Source organism: Triticum urartu, chromosome 2 (assembly GCF_003073215.2).
Source record: "Triticum urartu cultivar G1812 chromosome 2, Tu2.1, whole genome shotgun sequence".
NCBI lineage: Eukaryota > Viridiplantae > Streptophyta > Magnoliopsida > Poales > Poaceae > Triticum > Triticum urartu.
In genome coordinates, this window is record NC_053023.1 from 101,976,515 (window position 1) to 101,998,513 (window position 21,999).

At 50.3% G+C, this 21,999-nt stretch overlaps 1 pseudogene; it reads right to left on the bottom strand.

Annotated features, from left to right (window-relative positions):
- Positions 1–3,904: 3,904 nt before the first annotated feature.
- Positions 3,905–8,111, bottom strand: LOC125535279 (annotated as a pseudogene).
- Between the last annotated feature and the right edge of the window lie 13,888 nt (positions 8,112–21,999).

Genomic DNA, 21,999 nt, shown 5'->3' on the forward strand with positions numbered 1-21,999 from the left:
TTGATGTTGGACAAGGAAGACAACGTCATGAGTTATGTCTTTCTTATATCTGAGATAAAGTATGTTGTCATGGATCCTCTAACTTGTTGAGCTTGCCTTTCCCCCTCATGCTAGCCAAATTCTCAGCACCAAGTAGAAATAATACTTGTGCTTCCAAATACCCTTAAACCAGTTTTGCCATGAGATTCCACCATATCTACCTATGGATTGAGTAAGATCCTTCAAGTAAGTTTTCATCGGTGCAAAGCAATAAAAATTGCTCTAAATATGTATGATTGATTGGTGTTGGAGAAATAAGCTTTATACGATCTTGTGATGTGCAAGTAATAAAAGCGACGGACTGCATAATAAAGGTTCATATCACAAGGGGCAATATAAAGTGACGCTTTTTCGCATTGAGATTTTATACATCCAACCATAAAAGCGCATGGCAACCTCTGCTTCCCTCTGCGAAGGGCCTATCCTTTATTATTATCTTCTACCTTATGCAAGAGTCATGGTGATCCTCACCTTTTATTTTTCATTTTATCCTTTGGCAAGCTCAGCATGTTGGAAAGAACATGATATATATATCTAATTGGATGTAGGGGAGCATGAACCATTATTGTTGACATTACCCTTGAGGTAAAAGGTTGTGGGGCAAAACTATAAGCCCCTATCTTTCTCTGTGTCCGATTAAAACCCCGTAACCACAAGTACCGCGTGAGTGTTAGCAATTATGGAGGACTAAATGATAGTTGAGTATGTGGACTTGCTTTTTAGCTCTGACATAGACTCTTTCTGATGTTATGATAAATTGCAATTGCTTCAATGACAGAGATTATAGTTTGTCGGAGCCCAATAAGGTTTATTATTTATACTCTTGCATTGTGAATAGATCATCACTTGAACATAAGTAATCGTATGACAAAATCTATATATGTTGCTGTTATGAGAATAAACATGATGCTTTCATGTCCGTATTTTATTTTTATCGACGCCTCTACTTATAAACATGAGGACATATTTATTGTTATCGGCTTTTCGCTTGAGGACAAGCGAGGTCTAAGCTTGGGGGAGTTGATACGTCCATTCTGCATCATGCTTTTATATCGATATTTATCGCATTATGGACTGTTATTTCACTTTATGTCACAATACTTATGGCTATTCTCTCTTATTTTACAAGGTTTACATAAGGAGGGAGAATGCCGGCAGCTGGAATTCTAGGCTGGAAAAGGAGCAAATATTAGAGACCTATTCTGCGCAACTCCAGAAGTCCTGAAACTCCACGGAACGTCTTAAAATAAATAAAGAAAAATCCTCGCCAAAGATGAAGGCCATGGGGCCCACACCCTTCTCACGAGGGTGGGGGCGCCCCCCCCCTAGGGCGCGCCCCCTACCTCGTGGGCCCCCTGGTGGCTCTCCGATGTCCATATTTTCCTATATGAGGTCTTTCGATGAGAAAAAATAAAGAAGGGACTTTTCAGGATGAGACTCTGCCGCCACGAGGCGGAACCTTGGCGGATCCAATCTAGGGCTCCGGGGAAACTTCCCTCCGGGAGGGGGAAATCATCACCATCGTCACCACCAACGCTCCTCTCATCGGGAGAGGGCAATCTCCATCAACATCTTCACCAGCACCATCTCATCTCCAAACCCTAGTTCATCTCTTGTATCCAATTCTTGTCTCAAAGTCGGGGATTGGTGCTAGTAGGTTGCTAGTAGTATTGATTACTCCTTGTAGTTGATGCTAGTTGGTTTAATTGGTGGAAGATCATATGTTCAGATCCTATATGCATATTATTACCCCTCTGATTATGAACATGAATATGCTTTGTGAGTAATTACGTTCGTTCCTGAGGACAAGGGAGAAGTCTTGCTATGAGTAGTCATGTGAATTTGGTATTCGTTTGATATTTTGATAAGATGTATGTTGTCTAGCCTCTAGTGGTGTTATGTGAACGTCGACTACATAACACTTCACCATTATTTGGGCCTAGAGGAAGGCATTGGGAAGTAATAAGTAGATGATGGGTTGCTAGAGTGACAGAAGCTTAAACCCTAGTTTATGCGTTGCTTCGTAAGGGGCTGATTTGGATCCATATGTTTCATGCTATGGTTAGGTTTACCTTAATACTTTTGTTGTAGTTGCGAATGCTTGCAATAGAGGTTAATCATAAGTGGGATGCTTGTTCAAGTAAGAACAACACCCAAGCACCGGTCCACCCACATATCAAATTATCAAAGTATCGAACGCGAATCATATGAACGTGATGAAAACTAGCTTGATGATATTCCCATGTGTCCTCGGGAGCGCTTTTCCTATTATAAGAGTTTGTTCAGCTTGTCCTTTGCTACAAAAGGATTGGGCCACCTTGCTGCACTTTATTTACTTTTGTTACTTGTTGCTCGTTACAACCTATCTTATCACAAAACTATCTGTTACCACTTATTTCAGTACTTGCAGAGAATACCTTGCTGAAAACCGCTTATCATTTCCTTCTGCTCCTCGTTGGGTTCGACACTCTTACTTATCGAAAGGACTACGATAGGTCCCCTATACTTGTGGGTCATCACACATCACTTAAGCCTTGCAAGCATTGCAACTAATGAGTTAGTTGCGGGATGATGTGTTACGGAACGAGTAAAGAGACTTGCCGGTAACGAGATTGAACTAGGTATTGAGATACCGACGATCGAATCACGGGCAAGTAACATACCGATGACAAAGGGAACAACGTATGTTGTTATGCGGTCTGACCGATAAAGATCTTCGTAGAATATGTAGGAGCCAATATGGGCATCCAGGTCCCGCTATTGGTTATTGACCAGAGAGGTGTCTCGGTCATGTCTACATAGTTCTCGAACCCGTAGGGTCCGCACGCTTAACGTTCGTTGACGATATAGTACTATATGAGTTATGTATGTTGGTGACCGAATGTTGTTCGGAGTCCGGGATGAGATCACGGACATGACGAGGAACCCCAGAATGGTCCAGAGATAAAGTTTGATATATGGGATAATAGTGTTTGGTCACCGGAAGGGTTCCAGAATTCACCGGAAGGGGTTCCGGATGTTTCCCGAAATGTTTGGATACGAGAACACTTTATTTGGGCCAAAGGGGAAAGCCCACAAGGTTTTTGGAAAGCGCAAAAGGAAGTTTTGTGGAGTCCAGGGGCCAGACGCGGGAACCCTGGCTTCTGGCCCTGGAGTCCGAGAAGGACTCTTGCCTTTCGGTTGAAACCGACTTTGTGGAGGCTTTTACTCCAAGTTTCGACCCCAAGGCTCAACATATAAATAGAGGGGTAGGGCTAGCACCCAAGGCACATCAAGAAACACCAAGCCGTGTGCTGGCAACCCCGTCCCCTCTAGTTTATCCTCCGTCATAGTTTTCGTAGTGCTTAGGCGAAGCCCTACGGAGATTGTTCTTCACCAACACCGTCACCACGCCGTCGTGCTGCCGGAACTCATCTAGTACTTCGCCCCTCTTGCTGGATCGAGAAGGCAAGGACGTCACCGAGCCGAACGTGTGCAGAATCGGAGGTGCCGTGCTTTCGGTACTTGGATCGGTTGGATCGTGAAGACGTACGACTACATCAACCGCGTTGATATAACGCTTCTGCGAACGGTCTACGAGGGTACGTAGACAACACTCTCCCCTCTTGTTGCTATGCATCACCATGATCCTGTGTGTGCGTAGGAAATTTTTGAAATTACTACGTTCCCCAACAAATCCAATGGGCGGACCCCAACGGACATGCATTTCTTCCACTTTTTGTCCGTTTGGGTCGGCAAAACGGACAGCCGCGTTTGCTTTTTGATTTGGGTCCGCATGTGCGCCCAACGGATGGCCTGGCGCATTTTTGCCATGTCCGCCCTGGCATTTCGTCGAACATGTAGGAGGCAACGGGGTTGACGGTGGCTAGACGGCCGATGGCTGCAGCGACACAGGCCAGGCGCGGGCGCGAGGTGAGGCCGGCGGCCGGGACAAGCGTCGCCTGCTGGGCACGGCGAGGCGCGGCCTGGACGAGTGTCGCCTGCGGAGACAAGCGCCGGAGGGGAGAGGGATGAGCAAGAGGTGGTGCTCGCGACAGCTGGCTCGGTACGCGACGGCGAGGTGCGCGGCCGCGAGCGACAGGGACAGCAGGACCATGGGCTCCGGCCCGGTGGCGCCCTTCCCCTGCGCCGCGGCGCCGCGCGGTAGCACGGCGGCCGCCTTGGCCAGCAAGTACGACACGGACGCCTGCGCCTGGTCGAGCACGGCCGGGAGGAAGGAGCGGTGCTGGGGGTCGGTGCCGGCACGGAGGTGCGCGGAGAGGAGCATGGGCGGGAGGGCGAAGTCGAGGAGCACGACGAGCAGGGGCAGCGCGCAGACGAGCAGCAGCGAGGCGAGCATGGCGACGAGGCAGAAGGCCGTCTTGGCCCACCGCCACGGCCGCGCCCACGCGGGCTCCCGGCCCCGTGCTTATGCGCAAGCGCCAGCGGCAGCTTCTACTCCTGCAGCAGCTCGCCGGGGCTGCAGTAGCTCTCGCCCGTCTGCGCCCTGCACGCCCCTCGTGCTGCGCGCCCATAGCAGCTCACGCCCGCCCGCCCCCCGCAGCATCTCGCCCCCCGGTTGCGCCCCCTAGCAGCCCGTGCCCTTCTCCGGCGCTGCCCCGGCTCCGGCCCTTCTTCGGCACTATCCCGCGGCGTGGTTGGTGGTCTGGAGCAGGGTGGGTGGGTGGGTGGGAGAAGAGAAAGGAAAGGAGGAGAGAGATGGGATGGATGGTTGGATGACATATGGGCCACGCAGCATATGCAGTGGGCAGAAGCGGACGAGAAGAGCAAAGAAAACGTCCGCTTTGTGTCCGCCGCTGATCCAAATGTGTCCTAAATTTGAGATGGAAATGGGTCTGTGCGGACGCAAAATGAAAATGGGTCTCTGCGTTGGGCAGTCGTTTTTGTCCACACAGACTCAAACAGACATGGGCGAACGAAATGGATCGACTCATTGGAATTGCTCTAAGCCACTGGATGGACTGAATGCACTTGGCATACAAGCAGGAGCATCGTGTCACTGTATTGGTGCCATCATCAATACTGCCAATTGCCAAATATGCTATGCTAGTACTTGTGCCGAGCACTATTGCCGGGTCTTCATTGTATGACCATCATCACCATTTCGATCTGCATGCTCTTGGGTACTTCTTGATTAATCTGTGAGCTAGCAGACGTGCATGATGCAAGTGATCAATTACACATGCATGCATGTTTGATTAGTGACAACTTTTTTTGCAGGCAAATTGGAGAGCTTTATTCAAATAAAAGCATTGTTGGAACAGTCGGCCAAGAGGATGGTTACCAAGAAGCTTGGAGTTTCCTCTAGCCAGCTATCCGTAACATCCAGTGCACAAGCACGTTTAGCACATAGATGCGCTGGGAGATTAGCTGATCTACTTACATGACAAATATCAAAGGATGTAAAATAAGTACTGAGCTCTTCTATCTCATCTAATAAGTAGGCCACAACAGAACGAGAATTGTGACGAGAATTCCAGAGTGTCACCAACTCCGAGCAGTTCACTTCCATTAACACATGGGAGAAGCCTTGGAGAGAAGCCAAGAGAACACCATCGCGCAAGGAAAGGCCTTCTGTAATGAGGGGATCAGTGATCCCCGAATAAGGCTTGCACCACGCACCAAGTAGGCCAGAGGGAGAGCGTGCAACTCCTCCCGCACCACCCCGACCGAGCGCCAGGTTCAGCCCGCCATCAGTGTTAATCTTGAAAAAACCCTCATCAGGCGGGCGCCATCCAAAGCCAGGCAAAACGTGTGTATCTTTGCGTGGAAGATGAAGGAGTGCAATGGCCTCCTTAGTGGCTCGTATGGTAGAAACAGGGTCTCTGCCCTCTTCACCATGCTTGATACGGTTCTTGGAGTGCCAAATGGACCACATGATGGTTGTGATCAGTGCTCGATCATCAGAAGAAAAACTTGGAGCACAAGTGATGGCCCGCGCCCATGACTCAGGATGAAGGTTGGGAAGCCGTAGTCCAAAGCACGCACATGCTTCTTCCCAAAAGCTTTGAGCGTGTGGACATTGTAAAAGTACATGTTTCAAATCCTCATCCATCGTTAGACATACTTTGCATTGACGAGCCTCCGCAATATGGCGATGTTTGAGTGTTGTTTCATCAGGAAGAATCCCACGAAGCACTCTCCACCAGAACACTCTAACTTTTGGTATAACATTCAACTTCCACATGGCTTTCCACAGCTATTCATCACTCAATGAGGTCCCGGTAGCCGTCCCTTCCTCTAGAGCCAAACGCTCGTTATTAGTCACAAGAGAGCGGTACGCCGTTTTCACAGTGTAGTTGCCTAATTTTTCGAATGCCCAAGCAGGGAAATCATTACCTCCACCCGACCGGATAGGAATGTTAAGAATGGCCACGGCATCAGAAGCAATGAAGTTATCTCTGATCAAATCATGTCTCCAAGACCAGCTATCATAATCAATAAGCTCTAAGACTAACTGAATGTTAGTGTTCGGCGGTCGTGAAACAGGTGTCATGCTGATCGTCCCCGGGATCCATTTATCTGTCCAAACCGATATAGAACCGCCATCTCCAACACGAGTGATCAAACCCGGTCGTAAGGCTTCCCTTCCTGCTATGATCGCCTTCCAAGTGGCCGAGGCCGACTTGGGTGCAGAGGCATGCTTGAAATCTGTGTCGGGGAAGTAGCAACCTTTCAACACTCTTGCACACAGGGAATTTGGATTCGTCAAAAACTGCCAGCCATGCTTACCCAGCATAGCAAGATTGAAGAGATGAGTATCTCTGAATCCCATTCCCCCCATGCACTTGGGTGTCGCCAATTCTTTCTAGGACACCCAATGCAAATCCTTCTTGTCAAGAGAATTGCCCCAAAAGTATTTAGCCATGGGTGAAGTTAAGCTCTTGCAAACTTTCTTGGTAAGTAGAAAGGTACTCATAGGATATGTGGGAATAGCTTGAGCTATTGATTTCAACAAAGTGTCACGCCCCGCACAAGCTAGCAGCCTCTCTGACCATCCCTGGATTTTTTACCATATCCTTTCGCTGATATGATCAAAAGTCCCACTCGTGATCTGCCCAACAGCTGTGGGTAGACCCAGATACTTTTCACTGAAAGCTTCTACTTGAATGTTCAGAGTAGCCTTCAAGACTTGCCGCAGATCTGATGGTGTGTTGGTGCTGAAATATATTGAGCTTTTGTCTCTATTGACACACTGACCTGAAGCTTCACCATAAATTCTGAGAATTTCATTCAAATGGATAGCACTCAAATTGTTTGCATTGATGAAGATGAGGCTGTCATCCGCAAATAAAGATGGGTGACCCACGGAGAACGATAGCTCACCTGCAGCCCCCTGTCAACAACTCCTCCACTGTAGTATTTCAACAATGAGGAAAGGCCTTCAGCACACAACAGAAATAAATATGGTGACACAGGATCACCTTGTCGAAAGCCCCTCGTTGGTGTGAAATATGGTAGTAGCTCTCCATTAACACGAACTGAGAACCGTACAGAGGAGACACACTTCATGATTAGTCTAATGAAGCTAATGCTGAAACCGAGACGTGACAGTATTGCTTCAAGATAATGCCACTCTACACGATCATAAGACTTCATCATATTGAGCTTAACCGCATAAGAAAATTATGCCCCTTATTCCTTCTTTTCATCGTGTGTATACTTTCATAAGCAACTAGCACATTATCTGTAATAAGGCGTCCCGGGACGAAGGCGCTTTGTTCTTCACTGATGATTAGATCCATCATGTTTCTCAACCGATTTGTAATAGCTTTGACTGCAATCTTGTACAAGACCGGACACAAAGCAATAGGTCTATACTGTGAGATCAATTGCGGATGGCGTACCTTGGGGATTAGAGTAATAGATGTATCGTTCAGCCCTGCTGGTAACTCACCTCCATTGAGAAAGTCCAGAACTGCCAGCGTCACATCAGCGCCTAGCAAATCCCAATGGCGTTGATAAAACCCTGCAGTAAAGCCATCTACTCCAGGGGCTTTGGAGGGCGCCATATGGAATAGCGCCACCCTCACCTCTTCAGCAGTGTAAGGCTTAATGAGATCATCGTTCATGGCCTGGGTTACTTTCACAGGCACATGCGATAAAGTGACTAGCATCCAAGAAACCTTGCGTTAGGTACATATTTTGATAGAATGCTTGCACTTCCAATTTATCCTCCTCTTTAGACTTATAAACCGAGTCATTCGCTCGTCGAAGGCACGAGATTTTATTGATCCGTTTACGTTGTGCCGCTTGAGCCTGAAAATAGGATGTATTTCGGTCGCCATCACGAAGCCAGGGAACCCTGGAGCGCTATCGGAGCCACGCCTCTTCTTGGTGTAAAGCCTCCTTCAGCTTCTGAACAATACGCTTCTCTTCCTCCGTTGGGCCCGAGCCAATTGACCGGCATCGAATTCGGTCTAGCCTCTTCTGCAGTTGTCGAACCCCAGGGTTCAAGGGTCGCTTGTAATGTTCCTAAGACCGATGCAATCCCTTGAAGCTCTGGCGTATGTTGTATGCCCCGCCATGTATCCTCAACTATGCGGTCATAATCCACATGAGTCTGCCAAATGTTCTCATACCGAAATTGCTTCTTTGCCCGTGACCTACCAGGCATATGCAGTTTTATTTTTGCAACCACAAAGCAATGATCAAACTCCACCGACGGAAGGTGTCTAACTCTGATATGCTGAAAGTGTTGCTTGAACTCTTTGTTCGCAAAAACCCTATCCAGTCTGGCCTTGACATTTGACTCGCCACTTTGGCGATTGTCCCAAGTGTAGGCAGTACCCGACCAACCAAGATCCTGAAGAGAAACCTCATCCACTGTCTCCCTGAAAGCATACATCTGCCTCTCCGATCGCGCTGCTCTACTGAAGTGTTCGGAAGCATACAAAGTTTCATTAAAGTCTCCCATACACAACCATGCCGCATGTGGTAGTGCATGGAGAGTACGAAGGGACTGCCAGCTTTGTGTACGATCTTCAGCTCTAGGCACCCCGTAAAAGCCAGTGAACCGCCATGTTGAGGAAACTTGATCATTACTTTGGACAACCACATCGATATGGCACTGACTGTAGTTTTTTAGCTTGACGATAACATCTCGAGACCAGAAAAGACCAATGCTGCCACTAAGGCCGACACTATCTACAGCAAAACAACCTCCAAAACCAAGAGTGTATTTTAAATTCTCAACTCTTTTTGCATTGATTTTAGTTTCCATAACAAAGAGAAGAGTGGGTTCTTCTAGCTTCACGATACTGCGAAGCTCTCGAACTGCCTCGGGGTTCCCAAGCCCCCGGCTGTTCCAGCTCAAGCAACTCATTGGGACTGACAGGACTGCGGAGCGATCTCTGCCGAATTATCAGGAGTGGGCTTCTTCTTTTTCTGCTCGCGAACAAAATCCTTCCCGTCAGTATCATTGCTAGCTGAAGTTGGATCCTCATCAGTTTTACTAGTGCCAATTCCATCTACATCGGATCCTCCCCCGGTGAGAAGCAAGGTCTTCGCCACCGGCCTATAAACTTGGTTTGGGGCCTCCTTACGTTTCGTCTGTGGCTTGTTCTTATGGGGGGAGATCACCTCCTCTCCGGTGTCCTTGTCGGTGCTAGAGTTTCTCGTCGTTGGTTTGCTATTCGCACCAGACTTCGGCTCCCTGGAAGATCCTTCATTATAGGCTTGCTTCCTTGATTCGTCCGGTGCACGCAGCGTAGGACCGAATGGAAGCTCCCCTTTATCATCTCTAGATCCTGGTGTTGGACAATAGAGATCAGAGTGCCCCAATCTGCCGTAGGAGAAGCAAAAATACGATACCTGCTCATATTGAATATCATACATATCCACCTTTTTCCTCCTTGCAGAATCTATCAAAATCCACCTTCTAAGTGGCTTGATAACATCAATGGAGATCCTTGCACGCAAGAACCCCCCATTGTAATCAAACTTGACTTGTTGCGCGTGTATATCCATTTGTTTAGCAATTGGCATCCACCACAATTCATCCCTCAAGTTGTAGGGTAGATTGATAACCCTGGCCCAGATATGCAGCCTATCAAACTTTACCTCATCAGGCCTCATGCAATCATCAAACTCTGCCAGAATCACAGCATGCTTGTTGATGTGCCATGGTGATCCTCCCCAAACTCGGTCTCTATCTCGTTGGTTCTCAAATTCTGCCACAAACAGGTTTAGCCCCGCTGAGCAGAACTGCAGACCTCGTGGATTACCCCATGCCGGATGAAGCGCGTTGGTGATGGTTTGGAACTGCACTTTATGTCTGTAATCACACATTCACACCGATCACGGAGCATACGTCGCCGCTCGTAATTGCACTGCACGATTGGTTTTCCATTTATTATAGGATTATAAGGGCATCCTCAACGCCGACCCTCAAATCACGCGCATACGTCCGGATCGATCCAACTCAGGTATTGTCGGACCTCTATAACCTACTTCCCCTTGCTTTGCATCCGCACCCTACTTCTGACACCACCGTTGCTTTGCATCCGACCCTTCTTCCCCTTGCTTTGCATCCGCACCCTACTTCCGACATCACCGTTGTACCTCTCCGGCCACCACACGGGTATTGCCGGACCTTCGTAACCAGCACCGACACGCCCGCTCGCCTTTTACGACGGCGTCGTCCAACCAGGACATGCCCGTAGTCACATAAACTCCGCGTCCATGGCGAACACCATGCTCGGTAGGTGAATGCACATTGCACCCTATGGCATGCACATCATCCAACAACGCAATGTGAAGTCGTTATCGTATTGATGAAACACCATCCAGACCATCGTCACCAAGTTTTGTGACGCGATTGCTCGGCTGGAGGCAAGGTGGCCATTGCGCGGCAGCGGAGGAGATCCTAAGTTTTGCTTCTTCATGCTTAACTTGTTGACTGAATCACTCGTTCACTCAATGTTGCTCTACACATTCTGTAGCCTGTACGTGCTGTTGTGTGATACATCCATTTTGCATCATGCTTTTGTATCGATATTTATTGCATTATGGGCTGTTATTACACATTATGTCACAATTCTTATGCCTATTCTCTCTTATTTTACAAGGTTTACGTAAAGAGGGAGAATGCCGGCAGCTGGGATTCTGGGCTGGAAAAGGAGCAAATATTAGAGACCTATTCTGCACAGCTCCAAAAGTCTTGAAACTCCACGGAAGACATTTTCCAAATATATAAAAAATACTGAGAGCAAGAACTTCACCAGGGGGCCACACCCTGCCCACGAGGGTGGGGGCGTGCCCTACCCTCCTGGGCGCGCCCCCTACCTCGTGGGCCCCCTGATGGCCCTCCGGTGACCATCTTCTGCTATATGAAGTCTTTCGATGGGAAAAAAATAAGAAGCCATCTTCTCGGACGAAACTCCGCCGCCACGAGGCAGAACCTTGGCGGAACCAATCTAGGGCCCTGGCGAAGCTGTTCTGCCGGGGAAACTTCCCTCCCGGAGGGGGAAATCATCGTCATCGTCATCACCAAGGCTCCTCTCATCGGGAGAGGGCAATCTCCATCAACATCTTCACCAGCACCATCTCCTCTTAAAACCCTAGTTCATCTCTTGTCTCCAAGTCAGGGATTGGTGCTAGTAGGTTGCTAGTAGTGTTAATTACTCCTTGTAGTTGATGCTAGTTGGTTTAATTGGTGGAAGATCATATGTTCAGATCCTATATGCATATTAATACCCCTCTGATTATGAACATGTTTATGCTTTGTGAGTAGTTACTTTTGTTCCTGAGGACATGGGAGAAGTCTTGCTATTAGTAGTCACGTGAATTTGGTATTCGTTCGATGTTTTGATGAGATGTATGTTGTCTCTCCTCTAGTGGTGTTATGTGAACGTCGACTACATGACACTTCACCATTATTTGGGCCTAGAGGAAGGAATTGGGAAGTAATAACTAGATAATGGGTTGCTAGAGTGACAGAAGCTTAAATCCTAATTTATGCGTTGCTTCGTAAGGGGCTGATTTGGATCCATATGTTTCATGCTATGGTTAGGTTTACCTTAATACTTTTATTGTAGTTGCGGATGCTTGCAATAGAGGTTAATCATAAGTGAGATGTTTGTCCAAGTAAGGGCAGCACCCAAGCACCGGTCCACCCACATACCAAATTATCAAAGTACCGAACGTGAATCATATGAACGTGATGAAAACTAGCTTGACGATATTCCCATGTGTCCTCGGGAGCGCTTTTCTCTATATAAGAGTTTGTCCAGGCTTGTCCTTTGCTACAAAAAGGTTTGTGCCACCTTGCTGTACTTTATTTACTTTTGTTACTTGTTGCTCGTTACAAATTATCCTATCACAAAACTATCTGTTACCACTTATTTCAGTACTTGCAGAGAATACCTTGCTGGAAACCGCTTATCATTTCCTTCTGCTCCTCGTTGGGTTCGACACTCTTACTTATCGAAAGGACTACGATAGATCCCCTAGACTTATGGGTCATCATTGTGATGTACCACGAGATAGAGGGACGGCTATTTAGGTACATACATTGTTGGATGAAACTGAAGGGGGAGTATGTGTCGGAAGACATGATCCGCTCATGAAAAACTTGTTGAACATTCGGTTAATCTTGCTGAATTTGAACTAGTGTAGTACCAGACTATTTGCATGCTACGTATGGATGATTTGCACTATTTTCTATCAGAATTTTGATGAATTCCATCGTGTTTGATGAATTTTGTCTGGTTTGCCGAAAACCTGACTTAAAATGTATGCCAATAGCGTTGGATGGCCGGCTCCTGCATCCGTGTCCATGGACAGGTTCCCCCTACTAGCGGACGGATGAGTGAGCAAATTTGCGGGTCAACGTTGGAGATGCCCTAACCAAGTGAATGGCATCAGACCCGTGGGAAAGAACAAAAGAGTGGAGGGCGAAGAGGAAAAGGGAAACTCCTATTCATCGACTGTCGGTGTCAAAACCGTCGGGTAGTGGTTCCCGAACTGTGCGTCTAGGCCTGATGGTAACAGGAGGCAGGGAACACGATGTTTTACCCAGGTTCGGGCCCTCTTGATGGAGGTAAAACCCTACGTCCTGCTTGATTAATATTGATGATATGGGTAGTACAAGAGTAGATCTACCACAAGATCAAGGAGGCTAAACCCTAGAAGCTAGCCTATGGTATGATTGTCGTATATGGAGTTGATGTCCTACGGACTACAACCCTCCGGTTTATATAGACACCGGATAGGTTTAGGGTTACATAGAGTCGGTTACAATGGTAGGAGATCTTGAATATCCGCATCACCAAGCTTGCCTTCCACGCCAAGGAAAGTCCCATCCGGACACGGGACGAAGTCTTCAATCTTGTATCTTCATAGTCCAGGAGTCCGGCTGAAGGTATAGTCCGGTTACCTGAACACCCCCTAATCCAGGACTCCCTCAGTAGCCCCTGAACCAGGCTTCAATGACGACAAGTCCGGCGCGCAAATTGTCTTCGGCATTGCAAGGCGGGTTCCTCCTCCAAGTCCTTCATAGAAGATTGTAAACACCAAGAGTAGTGTCCGGCTCTGCAAAATAAGCTTCCACGTATTGCCATAGAGAGAATAATATTAACACAAATCAAATCTGCTAACGTATTCCGCAGTGCGTCATACAGCTCAGCCAAGTCCTTTACTCGAATCGTTTTCACTTTTCCACCTCAGCGTGTTTTGCGAGGCGGTTTCCTTGGCACGTCTTGTCAAAGCAGAGATCGTGTACCCCCCTTTTACGGGATTCTCATCAATACGGACGTGGGTAACCCAACCGCGCCACTTATCACGGCGCTTGGGAGGCAAGCGAGTTTTACTAGGCAGGTGGGGACGCACAACCGCATCCGCCCATATAAGGGGACAAGGATCCACCTTTTTACCTACGCCTTCTTCCTCCTTTGCCTATCCATCTCCTGCGCACCCGAGCTCCAGCGCCCAAGCCCGCACTTCCCACCTCAACCTTCTCCAGCAATGTCCGGAGCGGGAGGCAAGTGGATGGTCTCCTCCGCCACGGAGGGCCAAGTCAAGAAGCTAAGGAAGGCCGGATACCTGTCCAAGGACATCACGCACCGGCTTCCCAAAAAGGGGCAGCTTCTCCCCACCCCAAGGCCCAATGAGAGGGTAGTATTTCTCCCCTACTTCCTTCGCGGACTGGGTTTTCCACTCCACCCATTTGTCCGGGGGCTCATGTTCTACTACGGCCTGGATTTCCACGATCTGGCCCCGAACTTCATCCTCAACATCTCGGCGTTTATCGTCGTGTGCGAGGCTTTTCTCCGCATCCGCCCTCATTTCAGCCTCTGGCTCAAGACCTTCAACGTCAAGTCCAAGGTGGTGCGCGGCAGCCAGGCGGAGTGCGGAGGCGCCATGGCGGGCAAGATGGCCAACGTCCTATGGTTCGAGGGCTCTTTCGTGGAGACCCTAAAGGGATGGCAATCCAGGTGGTTTTATATCACCGAGCCGTGCGATCCAAAATGGACCGCAGCCCCCGAGTTCCGATCCGGACCCCCCACGCGGCTTATGTCTTGGAAAGAGACGGGCCTGTCGTGGGGTGACGAAAAAGAGGTGACCGGATTGCAAACATGCATCCAGTCCCTGGTGAACAAGCCAATCCGGCTTGTTAATGTAACCCAGGTTATGCTCGTCCGCCGGATCCTCCCGTGCCAACAACGGGATTTTAATCTGTGGGAGTTCGACCCGGCGCAGCATCAAACCCTCAGCAGGCTCTTCGACATGACATACGAAGACGCCTGGAAGATGCTATTCAAGGGCGCCGAGGCTCCCGCATCCGCTTCCGAGGACCACGGATACAGCTCGCAGCGTCACGCTAGCGAGGTAAGCCATCTACACCTTTTACAGGATGTTAAGCTTTTTTCATAGTTTGACTCTATGCGGGATCTAAACTCCCTTACCTTTGACAGGCTTGGCGGGCGATATCCGGACCGATTAACTGTCCGGCTCCGCTGCCCGAAGACCCAGCCCCAGCTCTACTAGTGAAGCTGCTGGTTCCGGCGCCTTATGTGGTGCCGGAGAAGAAGGCCAAGAAGAAGAAGACCACGGGGACTCGAAAGAGTGCCCGCAACGTGGTGGTGTCAGACTCGTCATCTGACGAGTCCGAGACGCCCTCCTCCCACGAAAACGAGGAGGAGGAAGAAGAAAACTCTCCCCTCCCAGCGGAGGGAGGAGAGAAGAGGAAGGCCGCCCCAACGGGGGAGGCCGAGGGGTCTAGGAAAAGGAAGACCCCTCCGCCAGACTACGCCCCCAACGCCGAAGAGGGCAAAGAGGAGTGGCCAAACAAGGCCAAGCGTCCGGCGAAATTGTAAGTTCGGATATCAGAGTAACTCATGATGTTCCTTTGTTGCACAGCTTTCCCTAATGTCGAATGTAATTATGCAGTCCGCCCCGGGCTGAATTCGACGAATCGTCGGGCGGCTCCCTGGATTCATCGGACATGAACTCAGTTCCGCCCGCTGTCTCCCCCCGCACTGCAGACGACGCCGAAGTGGCGTCGCGACAAGCTCCGGGGCAGGAGGAGGTGGTCCCGGAGGAACCGCAAGGCAACCTCCCGGACTCCAGGAGTGAAGGGGATAAGGCTCCCCAGGGCTCTAAGTCCGGCTTTGTGCCGGACACCGCGCCGGAATCAGTTCCGGACCGCGGTAGGCGAACTCCTTCCAAGAGGAGCAAGCCTTCTGAGCCGGCGGCCTCCGTCCAACCGGAGGTGCCGGACAATCTGCTGGAGGTGCTCGACGACGCCTCCATCGACGAGGGGCACCGTACTATTATGAGTACGGTGATCCAGAAGGTTCAGTCCGCCAAGAGTGGACTGACTGAAGCTTGCGCTAGCCTTCTAACAGGCTTCGAGGTAAGTAAAAATATGTAAAAATATTACCGCATAGACAGTAGCCCCTGATGCTCTGTTTGGCGTTCGGAAAGAAAAGCCGAATAGAGGATCTATTAAATTTCGCAGGAGTCTAAAAAAAGAGTCAATATGCGTATGCAGGCTTCGCTGCTATCCACCGCCGCACTGACTGCGGAGGTGGGTGTCCTGAAGCAGGACCTCAAGCGGACCGAGCAAGAGCTCGGCCTTGCCAAGCGGCGGCTCGAGGAGGAAGAAGGTAAGAAATACCTTACAGAAAAAGTGCCTATAAAAAGGCTAGATTGCAAAAAGAGTAATAGGATTGTACTGCTTATTGTAGGGGCCACGACTGAGGTGGCGGCCCTTAAGCAGGCGCTGTCTGAGGCCGAAAAGAAAACGGCCGCGGAGCGCACCGAGTGAGACAGACTTGGGGCTCAGGTCGGCGAGGTGCAGCAAGAGCTTCAGGCTCTCATGAAAAAAAATGAGAGTTTGGAGCTGGAGTCGAAGGCGCAAGCATCCGAGCTTGCAACGGCCCTAGAGGCTGCCAAGTCTGCCAAGGCCGAAGCCCAAAAGGCCCTCCAAGAGTTGGAGGAGATGAGGAAGATAGCAGCGGGTAAGGCATTCTTTATGCAAAGCAGAAATATAAAAGTGAACTACTTGTTACTTACCCGAATTCGGAGCTCTCCAGGGGCATTCGCAGATCTTCCCCGCAGCGTATCCGACGCCGCCGCATTCTATCGAGCTGAAGAGGGTAGCTCGACGGAGAAGGTGTTCTGGTCTCAGTATTCTGAGGCCGGACACCCTGTGCCCTTGAGCGACCAGCTGAAACAGCTGGTCGAGCTCCACAAGGCGGCCGAGCGGGCCATGGAGGGCTTCATAGTTCGGCTGTGGCCCGGAGAGGCCCTGCCTGGGAGCTATTTTGGGCTGGTGCGGCGGCTGGTGGAGGCCTGTCCGAGGCTCGAGGTCATCAAGCGCTCCGTCTGCATCGAAGGTGCCCGTCGGGCCCTTGCCCGTGCAAAGGTGCACTGGGGTAAGCTGGACGGTGAGAAGCTTGTGAAGGACGGGCCGCCGCCGGGGAAGGAGCATCGCAAGCCCGAGAACTACTACAAGGATGTTCTTGCAGGTGCCCGCCTTATGGCGGATGAATGTACCAAGGATGTGATTTTTGAATGAACTCGCTCGTGTTTATCCTGTGCGCTGAAAACTTGTTCATATGCGCTAAGCAATGCTTATTGAATTTAAAATATTACTTTCTGTGCGGCCATTTATCAAAAATTGAGAGATGGCCAGTCGTCGGCTTCTGCCCCCATGCCACTAGTGCTGGGGTGTTCGGGATAAACCTGAGCGCTCTTTTTCCCATAGTTGGGTCCTTCGAGGGAGGTGCTCAGCACAACGAACCAGGCAATCGGACTATAATGCTTGAACACTCTCACTTAGCCATAGAACTCTATAATTTTAAATTTCGGCGAAGCCCCTAGTTCGGAAGACCGAGTTCGGGGCGCTATCCATGCCTTGGCCGGACAAAGCCAGCTCTTCGCTCGAAGCGGCATAAGCCTTTAGGGACTCGAAAAACCTCTCAAACAGCGATCGGTCTCTCGCCACATCATGACAGTCAGTTTTAGCTTTCTCCACTGAGGTGCTTAACCCAGCTGAACCGGGGCACAATCGCAGTGGTTCTCCTAGTGCTACCTTAGCCGATAGAGCGGAACGTAAGGCACCAAAACATAGGAGCCGGGCAAACCCAACTATTGACCCAAATCATGATTCGGAGCCGATGCATATAGTGCTATAAGTTCGGGGTGCCGCACTTGTGAAAGTGTACGGACTTCTCACACCATTATGAGGGGTACTGAAGCCCCTGGCGTGTTTGCTGTACCATGGTGTACGGGTGTAATCATGTCATTTAATAAACATAAATGTGAAAAGAAGATAATGCAAAAAATAGACAAGAAGCTAAGCATTGTTTATAGAGAGGCTATTTATCAAAGCCGAACGATACAAATAGTGCGGTAAGCAAAAGATATTGGACTATTTAGTATGTCCTGACCAGGGGCAGGCCGCGGAATTGTATTTAAAACAGGTATACCGCTCGTAATAGAGACCACCTGGGAGTTCCATAATGCGGCATGGCTTGTCTGCCTCCCTGGAGCTTGCATCGTTTGTGCGGCAGTCGAATTGCCGGACAGGTCGTCCGAAGTATGGAGTCCTGAAAGTAAGAAAAAAAATAAAAAAAAAGAATCCGGCAGCCCCTAGTACGTTTTAAGCCGTATTTTGGGCATGCCGTTATTGTGCCCCTTCCCCTTTGCCCATGGTATTTTAAGGGCGTAGTTATGTACACGAGGTACTGGTTTTGCTATGTCGCGAGAGCTGGGGTTGGGGCCGCATTGCTACGCTTGCTCAGAGTGTGCCAGACGGTCCTGCTGTGGGTTACTCCGGGCGCGCTTGGCAGTGTCTGGCTTTTTAATGGCCGGACTGGAGAATTGCCTGAGAAGGCTACTTTGTACCTCCGCTACGAGAGCCTCCGTGTGCTCCTCCGTACGGAGGGAGCGTTCGGTGTTTCCGTTGACCGTGATTACTCCTCGATATGCGTAGTGCGGCACCGCATTGAACTTTGCGAATGCGGTTCGTCCGAGCAGGGCGTGATAGCCACTGCGAAACGGGACTATATCGAAGATTAACTCTTCGCTTCAGAAATTGTCCGGGGATCCGAAGACCACGTCAAGTGTTACTGAGCCTGTACAGTTGGCTTCTACACCTGGTATAACGCCTTTAAAGGTCGTTCTTGTGGGCTTAATCCTTGAGGAATCTATGCCCATTTTCTGCACTGTATCCTGATAAAGCAGGTTCAGGCTACTGCCGCCGTCCATGTGGACTCTTGTGAGATGAAATCCGTCGATAATTGGGTCGAGAACCAATGCGGCGAAGCCGCCATGACGGATGCTAGTGGGATGGTCCCTTCGATCAAAAGTGATCGGGCAGGAGGACCATGGGTTGAACTTTGGGGCGACTGGCTCCATCGCGTATACGTCCCGTAGCGCACGCTTCCGCTCCCGCTTGGGAATGTGGGTTGCGTATATCATGTTCACCGTCCGCACTTGTGGGGGAAAGCCCTTCTGTCTATTGTTGTTCGGCGGCTTGGGCTCCTCGTCGTCTCTATGCAGCCCCTTGTCTCTGTTTTTGGCCCTTAACTTGCCTACTTGCTTGAACACCCAACAATCCCTGTTAGTGTGATTGGCTGGCCTTTCGGGGGTGCCATGTATCTGGCACAAGCGATCGAGTATTCGGTCCAAACTGGACGGGCCCTGAGTATTCTTTTTGAATGGCTTTTTCCGCTGACCGGATTTATAGCCTTTGAATCCGGCATTGACTGTCGTGTCTTCATTGCTGTCACTGCTAACACGGCGTTTTTGCTTATTCCGACGTGTCCTGCCACTTTTGTCCTTGGTATCCGAATTACCAGGGTTCTTTGATAAGTTGTTACTGCGAGCTAGCCAGCTGTCTTCTCCCACGCAAAAGCGGGTCATGAGTGTCGTGAGGGCTGCCATAGATTTCGGCTTTTCCTGTCCCAGGTTCCGGGCAAGCCATTCGTCGCGGATGTTATGCTTGAAGGCTGCTAGGGCCTCTGCGTCCGGACAGTCGACTATCTGGTTTTTCTTTGTTAGGAACCGTGTCCAGAATTTTCTGGCCAATTCCTCTGGCTGCTGAATTATGTGGCTTAAGTCGTCGGCATCCGGTGGTCGCACGTAAGTGCCCTGGAAGTTGTCGAGGAATGCGGCTTCCAGGTCCTCCCAAGAACCGATTGAGTCTGCTGGCAAGCTGTTAAGCCAATGCCGGGCCGGTCCTTTAAGTTTGAGCGGGAGGTATTTGATGGCGTGTAGATCATCGCCACGTGCCATGTGGATGTGAAGGAGATAATCCTCGATCCATACCGTCGGATCTGTTGTGCCATCGTATGATTCGATGTTTACGGGTTTGAAACTCTCTGGGATTTTATGATCCATTACTTCATTCGTGAAGCATAGCGGGTGTGCGGCGCCTCTGTACTGGGCTATATCACGACGCAGCTCGGAAGAGCTATGTCTGTTGTGTTCGGCCCGTCTGGATTTGTTGTATCCGGAGTGAAGATCATTGTCACATGCCGTAGGGCGCCTGCGCGATCCGTAGATCGATCTTGTTTGTCTTGCCTTATCCTCCAGTATGTCTCGCAGGTCTGGCGCATTTTCCCGTGCCTTAGTTGAGCGGCGTCGGGGCATGGCTTGGGTGGAGGGCCGAGAGGCCTCTCTGTCGCGGCCGCGAGGTGGCCGGTCTGCCATGTCATGCGCTGGTGATGTAGGCGCTTCCTCCTCTGATCGGGGTAGCGGCCTGCGCTTTGGGTAACTCTTGGAGGGGCGTTCGAGTTCGTACTCTTCGGCCGCAAGGACTTCAGTCCATCTGTCAGCTAGCAAATCTTGGGCAGCTCTAAGCTGTTGCTGCTTTTTCTTGAGGCTGCTTGCCGTGGCTAAAAGCCTGCGTTTAAAACGCTCTTGTTCAGCGGGGTCTGATGGTATGACGAATTCGTCATCATCGAGGCTTGCCTCGTCTTCGGAGGGAGGCGTATAGTTATCATCCTCGACCTCTCGGTCTGCCGCTCTCTTATGAGGGCTGGCTTCTCCATCTTCCTGTGCCGAATCTTGCTGAGGTGGGTGTTCTTCGGCGCTATCTGGGGTAGTATTATCTCCCGTGCCGGAATCACCGTTTTTGCTTTGGCGGGATTTAGAGCGGCGCCGCTAACGCCGGCGCTTTGGCTGTTTCTTGGGGGCGTCATCCCCCACTGTTCCATCGCCATCTCCATCTTTTGGAGTATCCACCATATATATGTCATATGATGAGGTGGCCTTCCAGCGCCCTACAGGTGCTGGTTCCTGTTCGTCTCCTACATCGTCGTCCATGCCGTCGATGTCTTTGGAGCCGAAGTCAAGCATGTCGGTTAGATCGTCGACAGTGGCTACAAAGTGGGTGGTGGGTGGGCTTTGAATTTTCTCATCGTCCGTATCCTACCCTCGCTGACCGTAGTCCGGCCAGGGCTCTCCTGATAAAGAGAGAGACTTAAGAGAATTCAGGATGTCGCCAAAGGCGAATGCTGAAAGATGTCTGCGGCGGTGAACTCCATTATCGGCGCCCAATCGGATTCGATTGGCAGGGGCGCGGGGGTTCGGAGTCCGGGGAAGAGTCCGGATCCTCGGAGTCACGGGTCGTGCAGAGTGCAGGGCTAGCGTCCGGCTCGATCGCTTTTGGGATCGCAGCCCCCGAGTTGACGCCCAACCGCTCATCCTCGATTGGCGCAATAGGCTCCGAGTTAGGGGTCGGAACCGATGCGTGTGCGGCCTCCAGGACACTGTCCGGGGGCAGAGCTAGATCATGCCCCTCGAGATAGTGCGGCGCGCTTGGCCGTGGCTCGAACCCGTCGAAGATCAAGTCTCCGCGGATGTCAGCTGTGTAGTTTAAGCTTCCAAACCTGACTTGATGGCCAGGGGCGTAGCTTTCGATCTGCTCCAGGTGGCCGGGCGAATTGGCCCGCAGAGCGAAGCCGCCGAAGACGAAGATCTGTCCGGAGAGAAAAGTCTCACCCTGGACCGCATCGTTGTTGATGATCAAAGGAGCCATCGTGCCTAAAGGCGACGACACAGAGGAACTCTCAATGAAAGCACCAATGTCGGTGTCAAAACCGGCGGATCTCGGGTAGTGGGTCCCGAACTGTGCGTCTAGGACGGATGGTAACAGGAGGCAGGGAACACGATGTTTTACCCAGGTTCGGGCCCTCTTGATGGAGGTAAAACCCTACGTCCTGCTTGATTGATATTGATGATATGGGTAGTACAAGAGTAGATCTACTACGAGATCAAGGAGGCTAAACCCTAGAAGCTAGCCTATGGTATGATTGTCGTATATGGAGTTGATGTCCTACGGACTACAGCCCTCCGGTTTATATAGACATCGGATAGGGTTAGGGTTACATAGAGTCGGTTACAATGGTAGGAGATCTTAAATATCCGCATCACCAAGCTTGCCTTCCACGCCAAGGAAAGTCCCATCCGGACACGGGACGAAGTCTTCAATCTTGTATCTTCATA